At 41.6% G+C, this 13632-nt stretch overlaps 1 pseudogene; it reads left to right on the top strand.

The window, feature by feature from the left end:
- The window catches only part of LOC138671806 (oocyte zinc finger protein XlCOF7.1-like), a 74288-nt pseudogene extending 61637 nt beyond the window's left edge, over window positions 1-12651 (top strand).
- The last annotated feature ends 981 nt before the right edge of the window (window positions 12652-13632 follow it).

The raw sequence follows: 13632 nt of genomic DNA on the forward strand, positions 1-13632 counted from the left end.
CCAGGGTGTGCCAGGAAAACGTTCCTGACACCATCAGACTGGCAGGAAGGGCTCATCCATCCACAGGTATCAGAGGAGCCAGGGTATGCCAGGAAAACGTTCCCGACACCATCAGGCTAGCAGGAAGAGCTTATCCATCTGCACGTATCAGAGGAGCCAGGGTGTGCCAGGAAAACATTCCCGACACCATCAGGCTGGCAGGAAGGGCTCATCCATCCACAGGTATCAGAGCAGCCAGGGTGTGCCAGGAAAACGTTCCTGACACCATCAGACTGGCAGGAAGGGCTCATCCATCCACAGGTATCAGAGGAGCCAGGGTATGCCAGGAAAACGTTCCCGACACCATCAGGCTAGCAGGAAGAGCTTATCCATCTGCACGTATCAGAGGAGCCAGGGTGTGCCTAGAAAACATTCCCGACACCATCAGCCTGCGAGAAAGGGTTCAACTGTCCACAAGTATCAGAGGAGCCAAGGTGTGCTAAGTACACATTTCCAACACCATCAAGCTGGTAGGAAGGGCTTATCCACAGGTATCGGAGGAGCCAGGTAGTGCCAAGAAAACATTCCATACACTCAAACTCCAACTTTACCAGCTTGCACTGTTGACATCTGAAGAAGGGTTCATAGCTTTACACTGCTTGCTACTGATGTTTTACCATCAGTAGAGCACATCAGAACTCTGGATTCATCTGACCAGGTGATATTATTCCATTGCTCGGTAATACGGTGTTTTAAGTCCTTTTCCCTCTGGAGTGCTGTGTTTCTGTTTTGCTTGACTTCACTGAGACTTTGTGCTAAGAAAGGACATGTTCTGCGTTCAAACAAGGTGGAGCACGAGCAGAATTTAGCTGCAATTTTCTCTACTTGTCAGCTGCTTCTCACTATTTGTTAGATTCTTGACATCTTCCTCCAACCTCTTTCTTGACTGGTTGTTTATGTCCACAAGATCTTTTTGTGCTGGATGTGTTTCTTGAACAAGCTATTCTCATTACAGTCTTGACGGAAATTTGACTGTATATGTTCAACACCATTGCAGGAGGAACCCACACAAGGTCGACAGGTTTTCAGCTATTGACCCCACTAGTCTTTCATCGATGACTTTTGCAAGAATGAATGCATGCATAAATCTTTACAGCTACATTTTTCACTAATGCAACTAAAAAATACAGCATGGAAGCAGTAGATACAAAATATGATTTTTTTTAAGCCTGTTTTCAAAGTTGCTTTATTCATTCCGTACAGATGTATTATAGCAATAAATATTGGTTTAGGAGGTGAATAGAGCCTTTAATTAGAATAACAGTGTGATATAGGCTGAACTGGATGGACAAATGTCTTTTTTCGGCCTTACTAACTATGTTATGTTATGTTATGTGGGTATCATTTTGTGTATATGTATATTTTACCGAGTTTCATAGTGTTCTCTTGTTGCCCTGTATCATTCCGTGTATTCCCCATATTGTCTAGCGTCTCAATTACCTTCCAAAAGGCTGATAATTGAATTAGCTCACTTACTGCTGCAGCCTGACAGTATCTATGTCTCTTGATGACCCCCTTTAGTGTCTTAATCCCTGAAGCACCTTTGTCAGGTCCGGGAGGCCTGAAAACCACCCCAACCTATCTGACTGACTACCCCTGGACATAAGGAGGGGGCTGGGGAGGACTGGAGCTTGGAAGTCAGTTCTCATGTGGTGAGGATGGTGTGAACACAGCACATCAGAGAGAAAGGGAAGCATATGGATTTTTTATCCTCTGCTGGATTATTGGACTCTCATCTCCTTGGACATTTTATCCTGTTACTGAACTGCATTTCTGTTCTGGACTATTGTATCCTCAGTGTGGTGGATTGTTTATGGACCTTTTAGTTTTGCCTATAATAAAGGTCTTGGGATTGTTCACACTTCCCTCGCTCTGTTGATTGTGTGGTATCGGAGAAGGACCCCGTGACAAACAGATTCTGTAATATTTAAGCATTATATTATACCAAGATCTGTTCAAAACTGACCCATAATAAATAGGGAGACAAAAAGTGAGATGAAAAAACTACAGGCCCTGCAACTTTCCATACATCATTGGGGAAATGTGTGGTGTGCAAGACGTTCTCCTTGATAGTCGCTGATGATAACCTTCTCACCCAGTGTCCGCTTAGGCTCAACTGTGATCAAAACTAATCTGGTTAGCTTCTATGATCAGCAACTTTCTGCACTACAGCTGCTGTCAAACTACAACTCCCAACTTGCCTGGACAGCTGCGTGACAGCCAGAGAATGCAGGGAGTCATTGTTTTACAATAGCTAACACATCAAAAGTTTCAGATTTCTTTTCAGGGACGAGGTATGTGCCAGATTAGCTTGGGGTAAAACTGTCAATGTTGTGTATCTGGATTTATCATGGGCATTGGATACTGTGGCACATAAAATGAGCATGCTGCTCATTTTCTCATGAAGATGGCCTAAGTCCATGTGGCTCTTAAGGGTAATTACTTCATAGACTTTTGCTCGGGCTCCACATCTTCGCAGATGTTTTTGTTAGAAAATAAAGAGGTTATGCACTACCAGGACAACCCGCTTCTTGATCAAAATGTTTGGCCACCATAAAATAAGGCTTGTACTCGCCTATTGTGTCGGCAATGTTCCCGAAGTGTCAGCACTTACTCTCCCCTGGGCTCTCGTGCGGTGTTGTAACGTGACGCTGGCGCCAAATCAGCGCTGGCATTACTGAACCCGCCTTTGGACAAATTCAAACGTGAAGAGGAAGTCTGGGCTGCAGCTGATCTCGGACTTCCTTTTCCTGCTCAATTCGACAGGAGGCGGGGACAGTGATGCGAGCACTGATTGGACGCCGGCGTCACATGTCACAACAACAGCATGGGAGAGTGAGTGCTGGTACCATTGGAGCGGCGCCAGCACAGGAGGTGAGTATAAGGATTATTTTAGGGGGGCCAAGCGTGGGGTATGAGAAGAAGTTGTCCAAGTAGTGGACAACTTCTTAGAGGTAAATAAAATTGATTTCAGAATGTTTGTTTAGGTACAGTCATGGCTAAAAGTATTCACACCCCTGCAATTCTGTCAGATAATACTCAGTTTCTTCCTGATAATGATTGCAAACACAAACTCTTTGGTATTATTATCTTCTTTTAATTTGTCTTAAATGAAAAAACACAAAAGAGAATGAAGCAAAATGCAAAACATTGATCATTTCACACAAAACTCCAAAAATGGGCCAGACAAAAGTATTGGCACCCTCAGCCTAATACTTGGTTGCACAACCTTTAGCCAAAATAACTGCGACCAACCGCTTCCGGTAACCATCAATGAGTTTCTTACAATGCTCTGCTGGAATTTTAGACCATTCTTCTTGGGCAAACTGCTCCAGGTCCCTGATATTTGAAGGTGCCTACTCCAAACTGCCATTTTTAGATCTCTCCACAGGTGTTCTATGGGATTCAGGTCTGGACTCATTGCTGGCCACCTTAGAAGTCTACAGTGCTTTATCTCAAACCATTTTCTAGTGCTTTTTGAAGTGTGTTTTGGGTCATTGTCCTGCTGGAAGACCCATGACCTCTGAGGGAGACCCAGCTTTTTCATACTGGGCCCTACATTATGCTGCAAAATTTGTTGGTAGTCTTCAGACTTCATAATGCAATGCACACGGTCAAGCAGTCCAGTGCCAGAGGCAGCAAAGCAACCCCAAAACATCAGGGAACCTCCGCCATGTTTGACTGTAGGGACCGTGTTCTTTTCTTTGAATGCTTCTTTTTTTCTCCTGTAAACTCTATGTTGATGCCTTTGCCCAAAAAGCTCTACTTTTGTCTCATCTGACCAGAGAACATTGTACCAAAACGTTTTAGGCCTTTGCAGGTAAGTTTTGGCAAACTCCAGTCTGGCTTTTTTATGTCTCGGGGTAAGAAGTGGGGTCTTCCTGGGTCTCCTACCATACAGCCCCTTTTCATTCAGATGCTGACAGATAGTACGGGTTGACACTGTTGTCCCCTTTTCCTCATAGTTTGTAAGCTTACGAGCAGGGCCCTCACTCCTCTTGGTATCTGTTTTGAACTGTATTTCTGTTATGCTGTAATGTCTATTGTATGTACAAGTCCCCTCTATAATTTGTAAAGCGCTGCGGAATATGTTGGCGCTATATAAATAAAAATTATTATTATTATTATTATTACCCTCGGACTGCAGGGCAGCTGGAACTTGTTTGGATGTTAGTCGGGGTTGTTTATCCAACATCCGCACAATCTTGCGTTGAAATCTCTTGTCAGTTTTTCTTTTCCATCCACATCTAGGGAGGTTAGCCACAGGGCCATGGGCTTTACACTTCTTGATGACACTGCGCACGGTAGACACAGGAACATTCAGGTCTTTGGAGATGGACTTGTAGCCTTGAGATTGCTCATGCTTCCTCACAATTTGGTTTCTCAAGTCCTCAGACAGTTCTTTGGTCTTCTTTCTTTTCCCCATGCTCAATGTGGTACACACAAGGACACAGGACAGAGGTTGAGTCAACTTTAATCCATGTCAACTGGCTGCAAGTGTGATTTAGTTATTGCCAACACCTGTTAGGTGCCACAGGTAAGTTACAGGTGCTGTTAATTACACTAATTACAGAAGCATCACAAGATTTTTCGAACGGTGTCAATACTTTTGTCTACCCCCTTTTTTATGTTTGGTGTGGAATTATGAGAACAAACACCGTGTGCACTGCTATATTCTGGTGCAGAGACTAGGTACCCAAACCGTATAGTAAAATATGAAAAAGTCTCGCACTCAACTTAAGTATTTATATTTGTAGATTTATTTGGTACTAGAGGTAGCACTGGAAACGTTTCAGCCCAACCGGACTTTCATCAGTCACTACATCATTAAAGAAACAAAAAAACAATGTGGTATAAAAAGAACAAAACATAAATAGAACAAAAGTATATACAGAATTTCACAAAATCTCATTAGAGCCAAAGTTGTAGATTTTACATCTTAATGCTGGTACCGCAGTGAAATCATACATAATACCCTCGCTAAAAGGCTACGTTCAGACTAGCGTTGTGCTAGTGTGCGTCGGGTTAGCGTCGGGCGACGCAGCGGCGACGCACGCGTCATGCGCCCCTATGTTTAACATGGGGGACACATGCGTTTTTGTTTGTTGCGTTTTGCGACGCATGCGTCTTTTTTGCCGCAAGCGTCGGACCAAGAAAACGCAACAAGTTGCATTTTTCTTGCATCCGATTTTCGGCAAAAAACGACGCACGCGTCACAAAACGCAGCGTTTTTGCGTGCGTTTTGCCGCGTTTTTGCGTGCGTTGTGCGTTGCGTCGCCGACGCAGCGGCGCACAACGCTAGTCTGAACGTAGCCTAAGTGTGTTATGTGGAATATAGGTATTCTAGGTGTAAAGTTAACACACGTACCGTGCTGTGCCAACTAGTGTGTGGCGATAGTTCCTATATTCGGATGCAGACAATGCGTGGTGCCTAGGGTGGCATAAGGAGGAAGTAAGGATTTTTAACCATACGTAAGGATATGTGATAGGTCTGGTATGAGAGAGGTAGTACTTACAGGTAGTAACCGCCTGATATAGGAGTGGGGTAGTCAATGAGAGGAGTATACGTAAACTGTGGAGTAATGGTAAGAAAGGGGGTGGGGGCGGGGGAAAGGGAAGAAGGGGGTGGGGGTAAGTTTAAATAAAGATTAACCTATGCCGGTAGGTTCCTATATTGATAAACCCCTATATTAATATAACCCCCTTACTTTTTGTAAATACCTCAGAGAAATGTATATTAGGCTTGAGGTAGTGACCTCTGACTGCCAGAAGTGGGACAGGGGCTGCAGAAAATAGAAAATAAAAATGTGTGTCAGCGCACAGAACAAGATGCTCATCTGTCCGTTTTGCAGACGGGTAATCTATTACCTGGAGGGAAGCCGCTGTGCTGTGTGTGATGTCCTCTCAGACACGGAGTCCACCGCTAGTCTGAAGAGAGTGTACCTGCGGCGTGCCTATATCCCCGGGGTCTGCGCTATGGTGGATTGCCGCGACCGGATATGACGTAATAGCATACAGCCGTACCGGAAGTACATGGCCGTGCGGGTCACGATGGTGTTATGCGTTCCATGGTGGTAGCGCTGATATAAAAGGAGCACGAAGTATAATGCAGTGCATCTGGCTGACTATGTAACGCGGTTACAGGGTAGAGAGGAAGGGAATGAATGTGTTTCATAATGAAATGTAGAAACTCCGTACAGGAGCCGAGGATGGGAGGGACAAGGAGGCGGGGTAGGAGGGGAAGTACTATCTATGGGACTGGGTGTAATAGTACGTGGGAGGGGAAAGGGATGGAGACTATCTGAAATGCGGACAAGGATGAGGGATATGGGATGAAGAGCATATGATCTGCGGACTAAGTGTATAGAGAGATGATAAGCAGAGATACCCTAAAGGGGTCCTATATGTTCACTGCGCAAGAAAGGTGTGAGTGGAGTGCGTGCCACTGTGATGTGTTCCGATGGATCCAAAATGTGACACATGTTGTAAGAGTGCTGTAGATGACTAAGATCAAAAGGAGTGACGTGTCTGTAGTGAATAGTGGCATCATACAAATAACCATACAAGTACACATCATCTGGACCTTTTAGTTGATGGAGGATGAAGACTTTGAAAATGTAAAAGACTGTTACGGTCTGTGCTTTTAGAGTAAAGATCTGTGCTCAATAGACCACCAGGGTCCTTAATTACCAGCGTATCGAGAAAGTTCATGCTCCAGAAGTCAAAGTTCATAGTAAAGGTAATGCCAGGCCAGGAGGTGTTCAGGAATGACAGGAAGGCGTGGAGTGTTTCTACCGGCCTGGCATTACCTTTACTATGAACTTAGTAAAGTAGATTTTTATTCTAAAAGCACAGACTGTAACAGTCTTTTACATTTTCAAAGTCTTCATCCTCCATCAACTAAAAGGTCCATACCCAAGGCACAGTATCAGATGAGCATCTTGTTCTGTGCGCTGACACACATTTTTATTTTCTATTTTCTGCAGCCCCTGTCCCACTTCTGGCAGTCAGAGGTCACTACCTCGAGCCTAATATACATTTCTCTGAGGTATTTACAAAAAGTAAGGGGGTTATATTAATATAGGGGTTTATCAATATAGGAACCTACCGGCATAGGTTAATCTTTATTTAAACTTACCCCCACCCCTTCTTCCCTTTCCCCCGCCCCCCCCCCTTTCTTACCATTACTCCACAGTTTACGTATACTCCTCTCATTGACTACCCCACTCCTATATCAGGCGGTTACTACCTGTAAGTACTACCTCTCTCATACCAGACCTATCACATATCCTTACGTATGGTTAAAAATCCTTACTTCCTCCTTATGCCACCCTAGGCACCACGCATTGTCTGCATCCGAATATAGGAACTATCGCCACACACTAGTTGGCACAGCACGGTACGTGTGTTAACTTTACACCTAGAATACCTATATTCCACATAACACACTTAGCGAGGGTATTATGTATGATTTCACTGCGGTACCAGCATTAAGATGTAAAATCTACAACTTTGGCTCTAATGAGATTTTGTGAAATTCTGTATATACTTTTGTTCTATTTATGTTTTGTTCTTTATATACCACATTGTTTTTTTGTTTCTTTAATGATGTAGTGACTGTTGAAAGTCCGGTTGGGCTGAAACGTTTCCAGTGCTACCTCTAGTACCAAATAAATCTACAAATATAAATACTTAAGTTGAGTGCAAGACTTTTTCATATTTTACTATATGGTGTGGAATTATATCCAATTTGGCTTTAGGACAATTCTTTTTGTGTTTTTTTCATTTAAGATAAATTAAATGAAGATAATAATACCAAATAATTTGTGTTTGCAATCATTTTCAAGAAGAAACAGTATTATCTGACAGAATTGCAGGGGTGTCAATACTTTTGGCCATGACTGTATGTATAGATGCAAATTTGATTAGATTTCAGTGACTACTGGTTTATTTGATACTTTTGTGTGTAATTAAAAAAAAAGAAAAGCATCTTGATTTGTTGATCACTGATACATGCTTTGTTCCCTTTCTGGATGTTTCATATAGAAATTAGTAAAGTGTGAAATAATTTATGGAATTGTTTTCTATTTTCAGATGAAGACAGTAGGAAAGATTCACAAATAAATGTCCTTTTACCTCTCCGCGATGAAGTGGAAGATAAGGAATCACCGATTGACAAAAAAGGAACTGAACATGGACTGGATAAATCTTTTGCATGTTCTGAATGTGGACATAGTAACATAGTAACATAGTAACATAGTTAGTAAGGCCGAAAAAAGACATTTGTCCATCCAGTTCAGCCTATATTCCATCATAATAAATCCCCAGATCTACGTCCTTCTACAGAACCTAATAATTGTATGATACAATATTGTTCTGCTCCAGGAAGACATGCAGGCCTCTCTTGAACCCCTCGACTGAGTTCGCCATCACCAACTCCTCAGGCAAGCAATTCCAGATTCTCACTGCCCTAACAGTAAAGAATCCTCTTCTATATTGGTGGAAAAACCTTCTCTCCTCCAGACGCAAAGAATGCCCCCTTGTGCCCATCACCTTCCTTGGTATAAACAGATCCTCAGCGAGATATTTGTATTGTCCCCTTATATACTTATACATGGTTATTAGATCGCCCCTCAGTCGTCTTTTTTCTAGACTAAATAATCCTAATTTCGCTAATCTATCTGGGTATTGTAGATCTCCCATCCCCTTTATTAATTTTGTTGCCCTCCTTTGTACTCTCTCTAGTTCCATTATATCCTTCCTGAGCACCGGTGCCCAAAACTGGACACAGTACTCCATGTGCGGTCTAACTAGGGATTTGTACAGAGGCAGTATAATGCTCTCATCATGTGTATCCAGACCTCTTTTAATGCACCCCATGATCCTGTTTGCCTTGGCAGCTGCTGCCTGGCACTGGCTGCTCCAGGTAAGTTTATCATTAACTAGGATCCCCAAGTCCTTCTCCCTATCAGATTTACCCAGTGGTTTCCCGTTCAGTGTGTAATGGTGATATTGATTCCTTCTTCCCATGTGTATAACCTTACATTTATCATTGTTAAACCTCATCTGCCACCTTTCAGCCCAAGTTTCCAACTTATCCAGATCCATCTGTAGCAGAATACTATCTTCTCTTGTATTAACTGCTTTACATAGTTTTGTATCATCTGCAAATATTGATATTTTGCTGGGTAAACCTTCTACCAGATCATTAATGAATATGTTGAAGAGAACAGGTCCCAATACCGACCCCTGCGGTACCCCACTGGTCACAGCGACCCAGTTAGAGACTATACCATTTATAACCACCCTCTGCTTTCTATCACTAAGCCAGTTACTAACCCATTTACACACATTTTCCCCCAGACCAAGCATTCTCATTTTGTGTACCAACCTCTTGTGCGGCACGGTATCAAACGCTTTGGAAAAATCGAGGTATACCACGTCCAATGACTCACCGTGGTCCAGCCTATAGCTTACCTCTTCATAAAAACTGATTAGATTGGTTTGACAGGAGCGATTTCTCATAAACCCATGCTGATATGGAGTTAAACAGTTATTCTCATTGAGATAATCCAGAATAACATCCCTCAGAAACCCTTCAAATATTTTACCAACAATAGAGGTTAGACTTACTGGCCTATAATTTCCAGGTTCACTTTTAGAGCCCTTTTTGAATATTGGCACCACATTTGCTATGCGCCAGTCCTGCGGAACAGACCCCGTCGCTATAGAGTCCCTAAAAATAAGAAATAATGGTTTATCTATTACATTACTTAGTTCTCTTAGTACTCGTGGGTGTATGCCATCCGGACCCGGAGATTTATCTATTTTAATCTTATTTAGCCGGTTTCGCACCTCTTCTTGGGTTAGATTGGTGACCCTTAATATAGGGTTTTCATTGTTTCTTGGGATTTCACCTAGCATTTCATTTTCCACCGTGAATACCGTGGAGAAGAAGGTGTTTAATATGTTAGCTTTTTCCTCGTCATCTACAACCATTCTTTCCTCACTATTTTTTAAAGGGCCTACATTTTCAGTTTTTATTCTTTTACTATTGATATAGTTGAAGAACAGTTTGGGATTAGTTTTACTCTCCTTAGCAATGTGCTTCTCTGTTTCCTTTTTGGCAGCTTTAATTAGTTTTTTAGATAAAGTATTTTTCTCCCTATAGTTTTTTAGAGCTTCAATGGTGCCATCCTGCTTTAGTAGTGCAAATGCTTTCTTTTTACTGTTAATTGCCTGTCTTACTTCTTTGTTTAGCCACATTGGGTTTTTCCTATTTCTAGTCCTTTTATTCCCACAAGGTATAAACCGCTTACACTGCCTATTTAGGATGTTCTTAAACATTTCCCATTTAATATCTGTATTCTTATTTCTGAGGATATTGTCCCAGTCTACCAGATTAAGGGCATCTCTAAGCTGGTCAAACTTTGCCTTCCTAAAGTTCAGTGTTTTTGTGACTCCCTGACAAGTCCCCCTAGTGAAAGACAGGTGAAACTGTACAATATTGTGGTCGCTATTTCCTAGATGCCTGACCACCTGCAGATTTGTTATTCTGTCAGGTCTATTAGATAGTATTAGGTCTAAAAGTGCTGCTCCTCTGGTTGGATTCTGCACCAATTGTGAAAGATAATTTTTCTTGGTTATTAGCAGAAACCTGTTGCCTTTATGGGTTTCACAGGTTTCTGTTTCCCAGTTAATATCCGGGTAGTTAAAGTCCCCCATAACCAGGACCTCATTATGGGTTGCAGCTTCATCTATCTGCTTTAGAAGTAGACTTTCCATGGTTTCTGTTATATTTGGGGGTTTGTAACAGACCCCAATGAGAATTTTGTTACCATTTTTCCCTCCATGAATTTCGACCCATATGGACTCGACATCCTCATTCCCTTCGCTATCATCCTCCCTTAAAGTGGACTTTAGACAAGACTTTACATAGAGACAAACCCCTCCTCCTCTCCGATTTTTACGATCCTTTCTAAACAGACTGTAACCCTGTAAGTTAACTGCCCAGTCATAGTTTTCATCTAACCATGTCTCGGTTATTCCCACTATGTCAAAGTTACCTGTAGATATTTCTGCTTCTAGTTCTTCCATCTTGTTTGTCAGGCTTCTGGCATTTGCAAGCATGCAGTTTAGAGGATTTTGTTTTGTTCCAATCTCCTCGCTGTGGATTGTTTTAGAAATGATCTTACCTCCCTTCTGAGTATGTTTTCCTGGGTCTTCTTTGTTCGAGTCTAATGTTTTTCTTCCCGTCCCCTCTTCTTCTAGTTTAACGCCCTCCTGATGAGTGTAGCGAGTCTTCTGGCGAATGTGTGTTTCCCAGGTTTGTTGAGGTGTAGTCCGTCTCTGGCGAGGAGTCCATCGTACAAGTAATTCACACCGTGGTCCAGGAATCCGAATCCTTGTTGTCTGCACCATCGTCTTAGCCAGTTGTTCGCATCAAGGATCCTGTTCCATCTCCTGGTGCCATGCCCGTCTACTGGAAGGATAGAAGAAAAAACTACCTGTGCATCCAGATCCTTTACTTTCTTCCCCAACTCTTCAAAGTCCTTGCAGATTGTCGGTAGGTCCTTCCTTGCCGTGTCATTGGTGCCAACATGTATCAGAAGAAATGGGTGGACGTCCTTGGAGCTGAAGAGCTTTGGTATCCTATCGGTCACATCCTTGATCATTGCACCTGGAAGGCAGCATACTTCTCTTGCAACATTTTAAAAAGAAGTCTCATCTTTCCAAGCACAAGTGCATTTACAAAGATATAAAGACATTCTCATGTTCAGAATGTGGGAAATGTTTTGCTTATCAATCTCTTCTTGCTGTACATGAGAGAGTTCACACAGGAGAGAGGCCATTTTCATGCTTGGAATGTGGGAAACGTTTTACGCAGAACGCAAGTCTCAGTATGCATCAGAGAACTCATGCAGGGGTGAAGCAGGTTTCTTGCTTACAGTGTGGAAAACTATTTACTCGTAAATCAAAATTAGTTGATCATTTAAGAACGCACACAGGGGAGAAGCCATTTTCATGCTCAGAATGTGAAAAAAGTTTTACCCGGAAATCATATTTGGTTCATCATGTAAGAAGTCACACAGGGGAGAAGCCATTTTCATGTTCAGTGTGTGGAAAATGTTTTAGCCAGAAAACATCTCTTACCCTACATCAAAGACTTCACACTGGGGAGAAGCCATATTTATGTCCTGAACGCGGTAAAGATTTTAGACATAACTCCGGTTTAGTGGAACATCTGATAAATGAAATACCGGAGAGGCCATTTCTGTGCTCAGAATGTGAGAAAAGTTTACTCAGAAATCAAGTCTTTTGGAACATGTAAAAATTCACACAGGGGAGAAACCATATACATGTACAGAATGTGATAAAAGTTTTAGGCACAAATCAAGTCTTGTAGAGCATCAAAGAACTCACACAGGGGAGAAGCCATTCTCATGTCTACAATGTAGGAAATCTTTCGCTTATAGAAAAGGTTTAGTCTTACATCAGAGAACTCACACAGGGGTGAAGCCATTTTCTTGCTCAGAATGTGGAAAACGTTTTACCTACAAATGCAATCTCATTAGACATCAGAAAAGACACATGGAAGAGAAACACCTTTAATGTTTGTTAAAATGGGGCAAATGCTTGACTAAAATATAGAAAACATGTGATGCTTAACATCAAGAGATTTTTGTGGTGATTTCACTTGCCATGTGATTTCACTTGCCAAGTCTTGCCATGGCTGGGTATCAGTCTAAGAAAGGCAAAGAGTAAGGCCGTTTTCACGCATCCATGAAACATGAACTGTTCTTGCATCTGAAGACCTCGTCTCACCCCTCAATCTGAGTGAACTGTTTTATATAGATCTATGACTAAATTAGCTCAGGTCAGGAAACCCAGATTTGGGTTAAATCTTTTGGGTCGAATGTTTCACAGATGTGCGAAACTGAACCAAAATATTGCGTGTCAGTTTATTAGTGACTGACAATAATACTTTCTCGTACAAAGTGCATCAAAGCATTTTAGAAGTGATCAAATGATCACACTGTGCTGCCTTAGAGGGAAATAAAGAATTAAAGAATTTAAAAAAAATTCACTGTAAATAAAAATATATATTTATCATAGGTAATTTTATATTTCAAAAATACAAAAATGTTTATAGCATCGCTGCACGTGTTATTTAAATCGCGCAATAAACAACTAAAAAAACCCGCCTTTTGTAGTTAATACTGTTTTTTTTGTCACGTAAATGTCTCTCGCAACCCCTTCCTGAAAAAAAAAATAATGTACCCAAATATGTGTGTAATAAAAATATAAGTTCAAAAAAATTTAAACAATGTAGCGAATAGACGAGGACAAAATTGCTGCCACCTTTTTTTAAAGTTATGAAAACTCCCGATGGTCACTGAACTCATTTGAAACTGACAACAGTAATTTTATATTTTTTATATTTAATTTTAGTAAATAATAATAATTATAATCAGATTTCGTTTCAGAATTCTGGTCCTTCAGGAAAGTTTTAAAGAGGGCTGTTCACAAAATTTTTCATGTTGAACTGGACTCTCCATGTACTAGTGGCTGCAGAGTTGAAAACAACAGGGT

This window comes from Ranitomeya imitator, chromosome 3 (assembly GCF_032444005.1).
Source record: "Ranitomeya imitator isolate aRanImi1 chromosome 3, aRanImi1.pri, whole genome shotgun sequence".
NCBI classification, from domain to species: domain Eukaryota; kingdom Metazoa; phylum Chordata; class Amphibia; order Anura; family Dendrobatidae; genus Ranitomeya; species Ranitomeya imitator.